The 11,876-nt window shown below is 39.5% G+C and overlaps 1 protein-coding gene across 2 annotated transcripts in view; it reads right to left on the reverse strand.

Annotated features, from left to right (window-relative positions):
* Positions 1-11,876, reverse strand: part of sfmbt1 (Scm like with four mbt domains 1) — a 36,659-nt gene that overhangs the window by 22,441 nt on the left and 2,342 nt on the right. The window contains exon 1 of one of the 2 annotated variants that reach the window (XM_053652802.1): positions 9,528-9,833. The exons of the other annotated variant lie outside the window; for it this stretch is intronic. The gene's annotated coding sequence lies outside the window, so the exon portion shown is untranslated. Of the gene's footprint in view, positions 1-9,527; positions 9,834-11,876 lie in introns of those variants that run through there. 2 annotated transcript variants of the gene reach the window in all.

Genomic DNA, 11,876 nt, shown 5'->3' on the forward strand with positions numbered 1-11,876 from the left:
GCTAAAATATGAAATTATTTCGATTTATTTTTGAATCACAACATAATTCCCATAGCTCCACTTGTGTTACTCCAGAGTTTTGATGACTTTATTATTATTATTCTAAAATGTGGAGAAAAAATTCAAATAAAGAATGAGAGTGTCTAATCTTTTGCACGGGAGCGTACTTGAATTGGCAAAAATGCAATTACACGCAATTGTCTTTCGCAGTGATGTTTGTTGGTAAATGAGACCTTTTAGCTGTGCTCACGTTCGAGGCACGTGAATCGAAGAGGGCTTTTTCTGAATGCGCATCGTGATGATGTCACATGACGCGTCTTGGCGCGAATCTGCGTTAAGTTTGAAAAATTGCAAGCTCCTCAGAATACTGCGGAGTTTGCTCGATTTCGCGTTCATTTCTGCGATCGCACAATCCTGGCGGGACCGGCTAATGTAATAACCTACAGGGAACTAGTTTGTTTGTTTTTGTGTATGTTTGTTTGTACTTTAACACCATGCCAGCTACCATGGCTATTTTCACGGTGGGGAAATAAGTTAAAATGTAGCAAAAGATGAAGATTTTACAAAAGTTTTTTTTGTTTTTTTTTTTAAGTTTATCTTTGCTAAAAACTCAAACTAAATCTGGCCTCACTTCATTAAAACTTGGCAAGCTAGTTAGCAAGTTAAGTACATTAATACAGAGTAAAGGACGACGAAGTTTCCGAAATATTTTTGCGACCTAGACAAAAAGTCAGCAAGTTCACAGCCGACATTTCAAGATCGCAATTAAAAATATTATAAAATATTTTTAGAAAAGTCTGGCTAGCGTCCCCCTCCCCCACCTTGATATGTTTAACCATGAAGAGAATGTCTGTTGGCAAGAGAGTTATTTTTCAGTCTAAACAAACATACCAAATGACTTCATTTTTCTGAGAAAGTCAATAGGGAGTTGAGTTTGTTTTTCCTTCTGGTTATTGAACCGACTTCTCCTCCAGGCAACTACAAATTAAAAACTAATAACCTGAACCTTGAGCTATTTCAAGGCTACTGATTTGTTCCCCCACGCTGCTTCCACATACACACCCTCTCTTTGTATTCGCAATGCAAATCCACAACCACGCTTCGGCGGAGAAGTATAAACCAGGCTGCGGCGTTATAACATTCTCGTTTGTGTTACTTCACTCGCATCTAGTTATACACTGAAAAATCTTGATCCTGTGTACAGTGTAACAGCGCATGCTTATCGTGCTAAACTCCACCCCCACCAACCACACAAACACCCATCCAGTGACCTCTAACCTCACTGTTATCACTAGTCACGCGGCCAGGAATAGAAAGCGCATAGACAGAACTGGAGCTTTATGAAGGACGGAGAGCATTCTGAGGCTGGTGCTTTAAAGCTGCTCGTCACATGACAGAAAAGAGTAACAGCTGACATCTTTCGCGAAGCCCCTGACATCGGAATCGAACCCTGACGTAAAACGCTGCAGTACTTTTCAAATCTGATCTGTGGTTTGGTTATTTGTTTAAAAAATAAATAAATAAAATAAAATAAAAACACCTGATGGATTGGTTGATCTCTAGGTCGGCAGGCATGCTACGGATAATCTTTAGTTAATCTGTTTAAGATGTTCTCTTCGACCTGGAATAAATTCCAAAAACATCATTGTCTCTGTCCACTAAATATCTGAGTTAAACAGTGCGGTAAGCAAACGCAGACTGAAGCACAGTCTCTTCAACAGGCGCTTAAATGAGCACTAATCACGCTCCGATCACATTCCTGTTTCTGGCAGCGCCTGTCTGCGCTAGTATGGATGAGATGCTTTCCAAGGAGACAACAAAGCACTTCTGTAAGTCGTTCTGGATAGGAACGCTTGCCAAATACCGTAAACGTAAATGTAATTTATTCATTTGGCGGGCGCCTTTATGCTTAATCCAAGTGCAGCGCTGTTAAAGGAGCTGCCAGTCGTACGAGTGCTTCAAAATCCTACTGACTAGAAGCACTACTGACATATCAGTCAATCTAACTAGAAGTGGCACGACCATATCCTCAAATACAAGACTAATTTCATTATTCAACAGTTAGTGAACAGATTTAATGAATGAATATCTGTGTGTAAGAGGACAGAAATTCTCCTAAATCAACATGTTAAAGGGAAAATCACATTAAATCGAGGGGGGAAAAAAAACCAATTCAATTTCCCTCCAGTCAATGCAGGTGTTCAAAAATAATAACAACAACAACAACAACAACAACAAAAATATCAAATAACAACTAAGAAATAAAACACGACGAGGCATGCTGTTAGAGGAAAATAATCAGTGACCGAGTGATGTGATGAAGCGGAGTTACGACACCAATTACAGCACGCGTTTTATTCCTCTTATACCGCCGCAATTTTTATTAAACGCCAAGCAACGTGTCGTACTATTTATCCGTTTATAGCTACGTTTAAAGATGTGGAATGTCTGCGAGACAAGCTGTTCCTGTTATCACTTACATTACAGCAGCTATAAGCTACGACTGGTGTATAAGGTATGCTACTTAACTATTAACATAAACATAGCGTTAGACTTCCGATGAACGGACGTTCTGCTGCATAACAAATAAACAAATCTGATTTAAAAGCTGGGATGTCATTTTAACCCGCACCTTTGACTAAACTGAGGCAAGACTATTTGTGATCATCCTGCTGACGGATCAGGCGACTGTGCCGGATGTTTCCATCTGGTTCGGTGGTGCGAGCGTTTGGTTTGATGTAGGCCTGGACAGTATATTGGTGTCGTGATCATTTTTCAGTCTGTCCATGATTCTGCGACCGCAGAAATTAGGACAAAATCAAGGAAACGCTGAGATATTCGGAGGATCTTGTAATTTTTCAAAATTACCGCAGATTTTCCACAGGTCTGGGCCGAGACACGTCACGTGACATCATCACAACGCGCACTCGTCCGAAGTGCTCTTCGATTCACGCGTGTCAAACACGAGTGCGTCTAAAAGGTCTCGTCTGCCAACAAACGTCACTGTGAAAGACCGCGCAAAAGTATTTCGTGCGATCGCAATTTTACGGCAAAAAAAAACACACACACACACACACACACACACACAAAACTCTGCAAGTTGCATCGCGAATTTTAAAAAAAAGTCGCAGAAAAATAAAATATTTTTGGTCGCAACAATCGCAAAAAAAAAAACTCCACAAAATCCTGTATGGACTGATTTTTCCTGAAATATAGCAAGCATCATGACATCTTTTAACATTATATTTTTTTTACATACAAATATCATACTAAATCTTTTTGTTTGGCAAATGTTCATATTTACAGCTTTGTTTTTATTTCTTTTAACAGTGGTGAATATGGTATTTAAAGTAACATCAACCTCTGTTTTCTATTTTATCGGGACGGTTTGTTTTTTCGCAGAAATGTCTTCGAGTATCGTGATATTATTTTTACATTATTGCCCACCCCTGCTATAACAAATAGCATAACGAGTCTCCAAATTCTGTATTCGAACAGTCGCACCTGGAACAGTTAACTCACCGTTTTCCCAAACTGCTCCTCTGAGACATCAAATGAGCCCCCTTTTGGCTTTCCTGGCATGTAATCGCTTGGTTTGGCGGACAGAGAGAGAGCGCAAACGTGACTATATGGACCATAAGGGCTCCCTGAGAAGTGAATTGGGACACACTGGGTTAACTGGGTATTCGATTAAGAGGGTTTACACCCCTCCTACGTGGAAATAAAGCAGTGGGAGAGCGCCGAGTAGAAGAGCTGAGTCTACAGGCGTTTCGTGGTTGTGAAAGAATCCGCAGAGCGAGTGAGGCGGCGCTGGTTCGAGAGGTGAGAAGTTCAGATGTGTGCGTTAATTCTGCCTGTGATGATGTTGGTGTTTACTTGGGCTGTGTGCTGCTACTTTGAACTCTATTGGCTCCCCTGTAAAAGTCTCAGTAGAAGCCTCCTATTTAAATACGGCACAAAAATAACAAATAACACGCAGACGTGTGCGACTGACCCGTGTTCATATCAGCGAGCTTATGGCCGTCCCTTGTGGGCGTGGCCTGTTTACTTTTGATAAAAAAAAAAAATAGTTGAAGCCAAACATTATATCATCTGTTTTTCGACATCGCGTTATTTTCGTTCAAGCAATAAATAACACACCTGGGGGACACCGTGTTTTAGGAACATAAGCAACAGGGTACGATGTGAGCCAACATGAAGCCGAGTTACTTACCACCTAGAAGTTATTATTATTTGCCAATAATATTCCATCCAGAAGTATTTTGTTCCTCTTATATTACCACAGCTATTTAGCAACAATTATAATGACAATTTTCATTAATTAAAGAACAACATCATACTTTTTATCCATTTATAGTCAAGTTTAATGTTATAGCAGCTATAAACAGTCGTTCCCTCTCCAGCCTCTTTTTTTTATGTCTCTTGAACTTAACAAGACCAAAATTAACACTCTATTGCATGAATTATTACATTCATATTGTAATTTTTTTTTTGCAAAAAATGTGAAAAAGTATTTAGTTGGTAAATTGTTGCCGTATGGCGACGATGTTCAATGGTGGAAAGTACCATATAGTCAAAAATAACACAAAATGCATCAGAGTACAATCCCAATTACTGCATTTTCCAGACTAGAAGTTGCAGAGTTTTTGTATTATCGCCTGTCGAAAAAAAACTGGAGATTTTAATTGTTGCCAAATGGTAACGCCACGCAGTACAGGGTTAACGCGGATTGTCACATTACTGAGAAACCAGCAAAATCGAAACGCTTCTGTCCCGAAGACTCGTTGGAAAGTTGTTACAAAGCGCTGACACTGGAGACTCCTTCCATAAATGTTCAAATAAATGTCTCCTTACTGAAAATGTTTTTCTGTGTTAAATAACGACACACTTTAATCCGTTTATTATTAGCCTTAGTTTACGCGGCGCGTCCGGCGTACAAGCCCTGTGGCTTAGCCGTTACTATAGAAACGGCAACCGATTAGAACGAGCGCGTTGATACGAACCTGCGATTTGAATTACAGTCAGAGCTGATGTTATAGATAAATGACACCTTAAAAAACACGTTCTGTCCAATCAGAATTGAGAATTCAACAGCGCTGTGGTAAAAAAAAAAAAAGTTTGTAATATTTGGTTAAAGCTGAGGAAAATATGAAATCAGTGTGAAAGTTTTAAACTCGCTGTTGCATTGGAGCTGTGGCGGTAATGAACTGCACGTTTGGTCCGACTACTTTACCAGTTTATCGCTTTACTCTCTCAACTAATTTGCATAAAATCTCAATTCAAATGTCTCTTTTGTGCTTGTGCGTTCTGGCCTGCTTTGTGAAAGGCGCTGTATAAATATAACAGGGTTAGGCCACGATCTATCTATAGGCATGACTCAGTGAGGCGAGCAAAGATGCTTCCATGCCACTTTTTATGCACATGTTGCATTGTGGGACAATATTGCCAGCTGAGACTCGACAAGAAATCCCTGACGCCCGATGAGACGAGCGCGGTGACGGAGTGCTTAGCTAGCACCCAGAGACCAACATGCAACTTCTGTAAGCGATTGCGCCACGGAAAATATGGGCAAGACCCGGAGTTAGCATCAAACATCGTTATTAACAATCGTTATTATCTATTACATATCAAAGGTGTTCTGTACTTGTATCTAAATGAACGAATAAAATGTAGATACTTATACGGACGCATTAACCATGCTTGTGCCGATATAAATAAAATAAAAATACAAATAAAAACGCATCTGAGCAGTCTTATATTAACTGAACCAGCACTCTACTATCTTCTGTTATCAGATTTTTAATAAATAAAATCACAGGCACGACTTGACGGTTGGATTTATTCCCTGCTTCATCTCTACCTAAAGACAGCGATGCAGCCGCGCTTGATTCCTTTCACTCTGTCCAGCTCTGCTAAGCTTCAGCTTTAACGCCAATGACAGGTAACCAACTAGCCGAGCCGAGTCTCCGCTGTAAGTAACTGCGTCGTATAACCGAGTTGCATTCTGGAATATTCCGGAGTCCAACATTGGCGTCGTCATTAACGCCACGTTGAACGTCGCTGTGAAAATCAAAAGCGTTTGCTCTTTTTGTTTTCAGGACTCAACAATGAAACCTGACTGTTATCACTTATGCATTCCCCTACGTTCGCTGTTGAATTCTCGATTCTGATTGGTCAGAAGGATTTGATTCATTCTCTAGAGCAGCAGCTCTGGCGGTAGCGCCGGCTGTAATCCGATCGACAGGTTTATATTAATGCGCTCGTTCTAATGCGCCGTCGTTTCTATAGTAGCAGCTCATTCACAGGGACGTGTAGGCAGAATAATTATTTAATAATAAACAGGTAAATAACATGTTGTTATTTGAAAAAGCATTCTGTGAGGAGAGGGTTGTATGACTTTTACAGAAGGAGTCTCCAGTGTCAGGATGTTTTCCACCACAGGAAAGTCTTCGAAACAAAGGATGTTCGATTTTCTGGGTAACATGATGAGCTGCGTTTTTTTTTTTTTGGTCTTGATACAGCTGACACTAATTTAATTCTATATATTAACTTCAAGAGAGCATTTATAGCTGTTATAACAGAAGTGATAACAGGAAATAACTTGTACAGACAATAAATGTAACCATAAACAGTTAAAAAGCATGACCTGCTGTTCGTTAATCAATGAAAAGTTGTAATCATTGACAAATTGGTGTTGTAAAAAGCCCGATTCGGATCGGATTCGTTCTTCAAGGGGACAGCTGGAATTTTTTTAATTTATTTTTGTTAAAACTTTCACATCCAGAGAGCAATACAGTGACCACAGGAGCAGTGAGTTTCTAGCGGGTTGTATTTAATACTAACCCGGATGTTTGGTCACCCTCTATTCACGACATGGCGTCCAAGTGGCCGAAGGGGCACTGGAGTAGAGAAGAGCTCTAATTTCGGTTTCAACCAACGTTCCAGCCACAATTTGGAAATACAATAAAACATAAAGAAGCATACATTTTTGGTTTCGCGATTCGGGAAGTGTTTAACATCTGGAGATCGTTCGTCAATTAGTTTTCCATCAACGCCATGTCAAGTTCTATTCCTTACTTAATTGCTAGTGTAGCTACAATTCAGCAATTATGATAAAAGCTGGTGTAAAAACCACACCTCATATTCGGATACGTCACAACATTACGATTGCTGTTGCATGTGATCATATCACCCCTCTGAAGTAACAGAACCAGGATTGGTATAAGAAACCTGTTGTTTCCTATTGTTCACTTTATATAACCATTCCCTCCAGGATCTCCCGCTTTTGCGATCGCAGAAATGAACGCAAAATCGAGCGGACTCGGCGATATTCTGAGGAGCGTGCAATTTTTCAAAATTGATTTTCCGCAGCTTTGGTTCGACATGAGTACAGCTAAAAGTAGGGATGCACCGAATGTTCGGCAACCGAAATGATCAATTAATAATTAATTAATAGGTGAAAAGGCCGAATAAATTTGACCGAACAGTGACGTGTTTGATGACGCGACCAAATAGCCTAGCAACCAGAGTGAGACGCGCGAATGTCACGACCTCGATGAGGGGGCGCGCGCACGTGCAAGCTACGTGCACGAGCTACGTGCTCTTCGGATGTTTACTGTGGACACGTGCGTTTGTTTTGTTTCTGTTCCGGAGTATTCTGTCAAGGGAGTAGAGTACGGAAGCAGGTAAAGACGTATTTATTTAAGGGCAGGCAGACAAATCCTATATCTACTATAATACTCCGCGAGGTGTACAGGGACGCGAGCGGTATATATCCCCAATATAATCAGCCGCGAGGTGTACAGGGACGCGAGCGGTATATATCCCCAATATAATCAGCCGTATAGAACCCAATAGAACCATTTTTTGCACTCGTCAATGCACTTTTTCATGCACTTTTTAGTCGTAGGCTACAGCGTTCCATTCTTTCAGCAGTCAGTTACAGGTCGAACATCGGCTATTCAAGGGGGGCTCAAAGATGACCACATCAAAATATTTTTATTTTACTCGTTTATTTATTTAAAGTTATATTGTGCCTTGTTGGTAGCCTATGCCTGCTGGAATGAAAAAAAAATGTTCAGTGTTAAATAAACATTTTGAAATTGTAGTTTTTGTAATTGATTTTTTTTTTCTTTGAAAAGCAAGACAAAATAGTAAAAAGCACATTCGGTATTCGGCCAAGTTTTTCATTCTACTCGGTTTCGGCTTCGGCCAAGAATTTTCATTTGGTGCATCCCTAGCTAAAAGGTCTCATTTTCCGACAAACGTCACCGCGTAAGACCGTGCACAACAATTCTGTACAATCGCAATTTCACCAATCCGAGTAGTTTTACGCAAAAAAAAAAAAAAACAAACATAAACGTAACAAAAAACTTCACAAGTCGCATCGCAAATTTTGAAGAAAAAAAAAAACCCCGCCGCATCAAAATCGAAGCATTTTCGGCTGCAGCGATCACCAAAAAAAATATCATAAACAAACAAATAACAATCCATGCACTCCTCTGTACTGACTACATAACCACTTGTTACAACCGTGCTGAGCAGAAAAGCATCTCAGAATGCGAATGCACCACCACCACCTTCACCCCTACCACAGCACTCTCACCCTGTGACGTCAGCACTGCACACAACCTCCCAACTTCTCACCAGATGACCACCTGAACCCAGTAGAAACAGCTCAACAGGAAGATGTTTTAATGTGTGTCAGGGTGGACTTTATGTCAGAGAAACCCATGCAAAACTTCTGAAGGGTGGAATTACACCGCGTGCACAGCAGCAACGCTAGTCTTGACTATTAAATATAATAATGAGGATGATTAATTGTGTGGAGCAGCACCAGGGAACTTCTCTATGAAGGTGAAAGCAAATGCTATACAACAACAACAACAACAACAATATAGGAACTGCAGATATGGTGCTCTTATGCAACCCCAAACCTCTGAAACGGCTTTCAGTGTGAGCAAACACACAGGGTTCACACACAGGGTTCACACACACACACACACACACACACACACACTAGTATTAGCGTTTAGAAAATAGATAAACGTCTTGATGATTTATTTATTTATTCATGCATGTATTTATGATGATGATGATGATGATGATGATTGGAGTCTAGACGCAGTGTCCTGCTCCAGAGAAATCGCCGGTAATCGCGTGTCCACACATACGCGCCGATTTAAGCAACTTTCGCACATAAAGACCCCGCACTACAGCACGTTCTTTTCCGCGTTATAACACCAACTGCGCGTGCTATGATGTATATGATGTTCTCGTGCGTTTTTCCGCTCCATGCGAGCGCAGGCTCGAGCTCGAAAAACCGCCCGGAACCAAGTCAACTTCAACCCGAACGTCATTCGAGCACAAGTCATCTTTTATTATTTTTGGATTTTTTGATTTCCAAAAAAAAAAAAAAAAAAAGCAGCCGAGAAAGAAAACAGCACCCTCGACCCGCTCAGAAACACACTCATCCGACGCATTAAACTCTCAACCACTCTCAAATCAACACTCGGATTGTTTCTTACCTCCGAAGAGTTTTTTTCCCCCCTTCCTTTAATAGATGCCGTCTCTCTCTCTCTCTCTTTTTTTCCGCCTTCGTTAGTCGTTCACGACCTCATTCCAATATGGCCCAAAGTGCTACTGCGCATGCGCGGGCGCCTAACCTCCCTGTCCGCGTGCAGCTAAGCATTCGATTCATCTAATACTGTCGGATTACAACCAATAAAAATAATGGAATAATCATAATAATGATAATAAAAACACAGCGCTTGGGTTTATTTACTTCTTAAAGGAGGGATTGTTTTTAACTCGTAGGTAGAAATGACGTCCAGAAGTAATGTTAGGTTGAGGTTTATTTACTGTTTGGGGTTTGGAAAGAGATAGAGTATAGTGGCACGCGACGCACGCTGCAGTTAACCTGAGCAGGTTATCTCTCAGGATGTAGGATCATTTAAACCTCATGAAGTTGCTGTAAAATTATTATTATTATTATTATTATTATTATTATTATTATTATTATTTAAACCCACGAATAATGAATAAATGTTCCACTCATGCTGCTTTTCTGGGCTTTGTGTGCTTGAGAGAGATTGCCTCGAGTTCAGCTCTATGAAGCTCTGTGTAATGTTAATATGGCGGAAGATTTCTGCATGGTTGCGTCGTTACACTTAGTACTAATGACAAAACTACTGACTTTTTTTTTTTTTTAAGCAAAAGTAAAATGCTTTAGCAAGGTAGCAATTTATTCAACGAGTACTAAACCTAAAAGTATTGGCGACATAAACAATAATGTATAAATATTTCTAAAATATTCGTTTTATGTAAAATAAATAAATAAATAAATAAATAGTTTGCTTAAACTTCCTGAACATTGTGATATTGTGATATTTATGTTGTTATATAATAGCCACATCAATTGCTGTTGCAGCAGTCAGTTATTGCAATGCAATTTTTTTTAGGAAGGTCAGAAATAGCTGATTGAAATAGTTTACTGCTATTAATATTGTTGTTTGTTTGTTTGTTTGTTTGTTTGTTTATAATTGGCGTGTGTTCTTCAGTTTAGAAGAAATGATGTCTTTATCTTTGAACACTTCCAGGTTTTTGCAGGTAAATCAGACAAAGGCGGAAAAGCAGAGACATGCAGTTACACACGGCGACCACAAGATGGAGGCAAAATCAATATTTTCTATTAGTCTCAGGCGAAACGTTCAACCGTTAATCAAAAATAAAGGCAACACAGATGAGCCGTGTTTCATTTAGACTTCGTACAGGGCTAAATTGTTCCCTTAGTTACTATAAAAATATATTTCGTATAACTTGTGACATTTTTTTTTACAAGTATAAGCTTTATGTACAATGCGATTCTGTATCTAGTTACGTTATTACTTTCGTTTTAAAATAATTAAATCAGTAACTGTTTTTAAAGGCACTTCAGTTAGGTTGTATTTGTGCATTTGGGAGAGAGAGGGAGTTGCTGTAGCGCCGCCTAGCGGCGCGGAGTCACACAGTACAGGTCAAAGCACGTGGTGTTAGAAATGCGGGTTTAGTGTGTTTAATTGTGCGGGTCATTCCCAAATATTTCCTCAATCAGTAGTTTTAATATCTGCAATAATTTTCTAATGAAGGATATAATCGAGTAACACAGCAACTATTTCTCTTTCCGCCCTTTCAGTTTCTCCGAGTAAACACACAGGCATGCTGGGGAAACACACACACACACACACACACACACACACACAGGGGGAGGGAGGGCGAGAGAGAGAGAAAGAGAGAGAGAGAGAGACTTTAAAAATTGGTAGTAAATAAATATATTAAGTAGTTCGACGTTATTTCACTGCACTATAGCCTTCACAACTTCGTCTTTCTTTCTTTCCTTAAGTTATATTAAATTGTATTTCTTTTTTCAAAGCTACAATTCCCTGATTGACCCAGTTCATTTAGTTTATGGTTACTAACTTATTTTCAGAATTATTATCATTATTATTATCGTATTTTAAATATGTCAGTTAGCATGGTATTATATACAAAGTTTACAAAAAAAATTAAGAGGGATCATAAAAATTGTTTTTTAGTTTTTACTGAGTTCTGCCCTGAATTCGCTATTTATATACACATAACACATGTTTACATATAGTCCACAAGACACAATAATAACTGAATTTACACAAATGAACCAGTTCAAAAGTTTACACACGCTTGATTATTAATACTGTGTGTCGTTACTTGGATGATTAACGAATGTTTTCATGTTTTGTGTTAGTTGTTCACGAGTCCTTTGTTTATCCTGAGCAGTTAAACTGCCCAATGTTCTTCAGAAAAATCCTCCAGGTCCTGCGCATTCTTTACTTTTCCAGCATCTTCTGCATATTTGAGCC

This window comes from Ictalurus furcatus, chromosome 21, assembly GCF_023375685.1.
Source record: "Ictalurus furcatus strain D&B chromosome 21, Billie_1.0, whole genome shotgun sequence".
NCBI lineage: Eukaryota > Metazoa > Chordata > Actinopteri > Siluriformes > Ictaluridae > Ictalurus > Ictalurus furcatus.